Source organism: Python bivittatus, unplaced genomic scaffold (genome assembly GCF_059951505.1).
Source record: "Python bivittatus isolate LINGU-HERP-01145 unplaced genomic scaffold, Pbiv_v1 ctg000020_np1212, whole genome shotgun sequence".
NCBI lineage: Eukaryota > Metazoa > Chordata > Lepidosauria > Squamata > Pythonidae > Python > Python bivittatus.
The window spans coordinates 126,506,822-126,512,523 of NW_028277030.1; the positions used below are offsets into that span (position 1 = coordinate 126,506,822).

Genomic DNA, 5,702 nt, shown 5'->3' on the forward strand with positions numbered 1-5,702 from the left:
TCCTGTGGAGATGGATGATCTTACCCAGTGGTTTCATGTAGATGTTAAAAAGAAGAGGAGAGAGTACCGAACCCTGCGGCACCCCATAAAGGAGGAGCCACGGTTCCGATCTCTCCGCCCTTATCAACACTGACTCGGACTGGCCCTGGAGGAAGGAGGCGAACCAATGCAAAACTACGCCGCCCACCCCCAACTCCCTGAGTCAGTCCAGAAGGATACCATGGTCGATGGTATTGAAAGCCGCTGAGAGGTCAAGGAGAGCCAGGATGGATGTACCACCTCCATCCCACTCCCGCCAGAGATCATCCATAAGTGCGACCAATGCTGTTTCTGTTCCATATCCAGGCCTGAAACCTGACTAAAAAGGGTCCAGATAATCTGTATCATCCAGAATCCTCTGGAGCTGCAGTGCCACCACCTTCTCAACCACCTTTCCTATAAAGGGGAGGTGGGAGACTGGATGAAAATTATCCAGAACAGTAGGGTCCAACGATGGTTTCTTGAGGAGGGGGTGCACCAGTGCCTCCTTAAAGGTCACTGGGAACATCCCCTCTCTCAAGGATATATTAACCATTGCCAGGACCCAACCACACGTCCCCTCCCTGGCTGCCCTCACCAGCCAGGAGGGACATGGATCTAAAGGGCATGTGGTGGCATTTATAGTCCAGAGGATCCTGTCCACTTCCTCAGGACCAACAGGATCAAACTGGTCCCAGATAACTTGGCAAAGACGTTCCCCAGGCATCTCACCAGACCATGCCTCATGCTTGGCATCCAACTTAGAATGGATCCGAGCAACTTCATCCTGCAGATGCTCAGAAAATTCCTCAGCACGGCCCTGTAGATGATTTTCTCAACCCCCTCTCCCCAACAGGGATCAGGTGATTCTAAACAGGGCTGCTGGGTGGCATTCTGCGGATGCAATAAGAGCAGAGAAATACTGATGTTTCGCCATTCTTACTGCCACAAGATAGGCCTTAACTGCAGCTGTAGCTGGTGTTCGGTCAGGTTCGGTCCTTGTCTTCTTCCAGCAGCACTCCAGGTGTCTCTTAACCCTCTTAAGAACCCTCATCTCCTCCATAAACCATGGGGAGCGATGGGCTCAAATGGGCAAGAGAGGCCACACAGGCACAATCCTGTCCAAGGCCCCAGCTGCTGCCCTATTCCAGCCAGCAGCCAGAGCCTCCACTGGACCATGCAGCAAGACCTCAGGGATAACCCTCAGCTCCTTTTGAAACCCTAATGGGTCCATCAGTTGCTGGGGGAAGACCGATGAAATAGGCCCTGCTTCCCTGCGGAGGGGGGTGACATGCGAGAACCTCAAGGCCACCGGAGTGTGATCTGACCATGGCAACAGGGAAAGATGTAACTCTTCCCTCAGGTCACATTGCCACTGCCCCAACAAGAAGACTAAATCCAGTGTGAGCCCACTGTCTCAAATCGGGTCCCAAATAATCTGAGTCAGGTCCATGGCCGTCATGGTGGCCATGAACTCCTGGGCTGCCTCTGAGGTTCATCCCAGGGATGGCAGATTGAAGTCCCCCAGAACCATAAGCCTGGGGGACTCCACCGCCACCCCCAAGACAGCCTCCAGTAGCTCAGGCAGGGAGGTCACTATGCAGCAGGGAGGCTGGTACAGTGGGAACACTCCCAACTGATCACAGGCCCCCAACTTGAAAAACAGGGTCTCACAACCAGTTACTTGTGGAACAGGGCTCCTGAAGGCCACAAGAGATTCTTGGATAATCACAGCCATCCCACCTCCCCTGCCCTGGCATCTCGGCTGGTGCCACACCCAAAACCCGGCCAGGCACATTTCCAACAAAGCTACTCCTCCTTCCGGGCCCAGCCCGGTTTTGGTAATACACGCCAGTATGGGGGGGCTTTGTTATTGACTGACTTGGCATTGAGCAGCAGCAGGCAGAGACCAGGGCCTCCACAGGGCCTGGGATCAAGTGCAAAGGGTCGGAGCACGCCACAGGTAATAAAGAAGTGGGACGCCTTCCTCTAAGATGACATACCCTCTGGCTTCTGTCATAACATCCCCTGCCCGTCACCACCTTGATAGGAAGCCCTACCCTATATTCCTCCAGGGTTTTTCAGTCCATTTGCCCCTGATCCTAGACTTCTGAGGCTCCTGGTTGGGGACAGGGACCCCTCCCCATTCTCCCATCCCACCATACACACACACACACAAACGACCACAAGGGGATGGAGGGCCCCCAGCATACCAGCTATTGCTCTCAGTGCTGGTAGATCCAACCGTCACCCACACATCACCGACACTCTCACTATGCCCTCTCCAGCTTCTCTCACTGGCCAGCAGGGGGCATCACAGTCACTACCTCTCATCCCCTGTCTCTCACTCAGGGGGCGAGTGTACCAACACACAACATTCACCCCTGGGCTTCATCTCTCACACGTGGGGGAGCCCACATTCACTTTGGAGGGATCATAAAAATCCACCGCTCACCACTCACCCCACACCACACCCTCAAAAGTTCACCCCCAGCTGTATTGGGGTTCACCCCCAGTTGTATTGGGGCTTGCTGCTATATTGGGGCTTGCTGAGGCAAAACTGCAGTTGCTGGGCTTGTCTGGCGGCATGGGCTCTCCTGGGCATCAGTCCATTGTATTGGGGCTTGCCGCTATATTGGGGCTTGCCGAGGCAAAACTGCAATTGCTGGGCTGGTTTGGCAGCGCGGACTCTCCTGGGTGTCAGTCCATCACTCGACCACACCCTCCGAAACACACCTGCACGTATTGGGGCTTGCCGCGCCTCCAAAGTCCGTCCTACTGCCGAGGCTGATCTCGGGGTTCCCCATGTTGCCATCCAGAGCGCTGCCCATCATTCTCACCGTCTCGACCAGTGCCGCTCCAAAGACTGGTCCAGGTTCACCACACCGGGTTCAGCACGCCGTCCCAGCTTGTCAAGAGGCTCCTCCAGGCTGCCGCTCATCAGCACGCACTGCCACGCTCTGCTACCTTTCTGCTACTGTGTCCAGGGGTTGCACTGAAATCAAAGGGGATGAAAACCCCTCACGGTCTCCTTGCTCTCAACCCACCCCTGAAGATGGCAAAATCCTTTTTTGGGGGGGAGAGGGGTCAAAACCACAAAATTCCCCCTACTGCAGCAGCAGTAACTGGCGTCTGCTGATGCCCAGGGAATGCCAAGGAAAATATCTAAAAACACATTAATGACCACGGGCCCCAAGTTGCCTGTCCTTGACTTGGATGTCACAACTACCAAATTTGATTCAATTGATATTTCTATAATTTTACTGAATACACGTTCCCATTTCCTCCTACATTCTATTATATCAGTAAGTCCTTGCAAATATACATCAGATTCAAGTTTGCATTATTGCAGAGTTTTTTCTGAAACTGCCTTTGAAAACAGTCCAGAAATTTCAATTTAGTTCAAATTAGAGAGACTAAATTACTAAATGGAATTTGCTGATACTATCATACTATGCCAGTATTTAGCCATCTGCACAGGATGCCAGTCTGTTTCTGGGCTCAATTCAGAGTTTGTTTTAATTTTTAAAGCCTAAAACAGCTTGAGTCTATGGATGGGTGACTCTCTTTCACTTTTTATAACGTTAACATTTTTTTCAAACTGAACTTCATTTCAATTTCAACATCTCTTTCTTTCCTTTTTTAAGGATGAAAATTTACATGCATTTTAATGGCAATATTGGCCTCTGAAAATCTGTACAAATGTATGCATATATTGTTCCCTTATATATGTATTCTTGCAATATGAGTGTGTGTGTACACACACACACACACACGTTGCAAGAATATTTCTTGAAGATTTGCCTTTTTATACGTGACTTTCTTTAATCTATGCAGTTCTGAATATACTTTTGTGCGTGAGGATGGATGGATGGATGGACGGACGGACGGACGGACAGACAGGCAGATAGATAGATAGATAGATAGATAGATAGATAGATAGATAGATAGATAGATAGATAGATAGATATGTGGGGGGGGGGGTTGTGTGTTCATTCATTCATTCATTGGAAAACTACATTAAAAAGTTGCCTGAGCTGCAAAAAAATGAAAAATTATCATACTAGTTCAGGATGTATAAATCAGACTGGTCCACGATAAAAACCCAAATCAAATATATTTCACTAGCATCCTCTACTTAGGGCCAATCTGTCTGAAAGAGCATCTCCTGGACACCATTTGAGGCCTCCTCCAGATGCACCTTCCAATTGTCAGGTTCAGCCAGCGCGGCACTGCTAGGAAACCCGGCCAGCCGCGCTGAGCCAAGTCTACCGCCCGCTCGCAAAAGGAAGTGAGAGCCGCAGCTGATTAATGGGCCACCTGTGTCCACTTAACAAGAAAACCGCAGAGCGGATGTTCTATATCCACTCTGATGAGCGGCGTGCATCGAGACAAAGGGTAAAGCCGCAGGCCGTGGAAAGGAGATCACTGCGCGATCGAGAAAACCCCGGCTTTGCGCGCAACTGAAAGGACCTCGAGGAAACAAGACCACACTGGAGGGGCAGAGCAATCAAGGGACTATGGGAAACTGGCTGAACCTGCCATTTGGACCATTAAGGGGGATTATTGGGGTACCGACAAGCTGCACCATGTAACTTGACGACAGGGCGAAACGCGGGAAGGGGAGAGCTATAAATTGTACCATGAAATGTACCAAGCCAGTCCTGGCTTTGTTTGTAACTGTTGCATTACGCTTGAGTTAACCTCTTTGTTGAACACACGTGTCACGAGAGTTTCTCTTGACGAATGGGCATTCCTTACACCAATGAACCTATGGGAGAAAAAGATTTTTCAGTCATAATATCCCATCTAAGAAATTCATTCCAAGGAAGGCTTGCCTACACTGAGATTTTTCAACATCAGAAGAAAGTTACCTTGTTTTCTCTGGCATTTTAGATACATTTTTGTGCCTGTAGATCTCTGCCTCGTTTTACTCCTTGTTGGTTTCACTTCATTCTTTTCATCTTGCTCTATTTTACTTTTATTCTTTTAATGATAGTGATTTGTATATTTTTGGAGTTAGAATCAAATTCATTAGGAATGCATCCAGTCAGGAAAAGTTGATCTAGATCCAGTGAGCTTTTTTCATTGGCTAAATAAGGGAGAAGATACTCTTGGGTGATTTCTTGCTCCCTGGTGTCTTCTGAAATTCTGCTTCAGATGGTTGGGGAACATTCTGGTACCATGGGTTGCTAGCACTGGTGGCTGTGGAGGGAGAGGGAAATCACTGAGGAATGCCTTCTCCCTTCTGCTAATGTTCAGAAATAGAATAAAAATCATGGTAATCTGTGTGTTGTTTGCAACAGCTTCTCTTAAAGCATGATAGAAGGAGCAACAAAAAACAAAATGCAAATAAACAAATCCACAACAATAAATCAGAAGCTACCTAATAGAAAAACAATCTAAGCAACTCCAGAGTATCATGCAGTAATATAATCAGTATGAATAGTAAACCATTGGAAATAAATTTACTGTATCACCTTTCATCAGATTTCAGCTAACATAAGAATTAATCTATCAAACACAATATTTCAATAGACAAAACAGTGCTGGGATAGAAAAAATGCAATGAGAAAGCACAAATATTAAACATTGAATGATAACAATTCATTAGAATCATTTCATTAATGTACATCTAAAAGAATCAACCACTATACAACATTGTTTATACAGCTCTGAGTACA

The 5,702-nt window shown here is 47.9% G+C and overlaps 1 pseudogene; it reads right to left on the reverse strand.

Moving 5' to 3' along the window:
* Positions 1-292: 292 nt before the first annotated feature.
* On the reverse strand, positions 293-1,816 carry LOC148217176 (uncharacterized; annotated as a pseudogene).
* Positions 1,817-5,702: the final 3,886 nt, after the last annotated feature.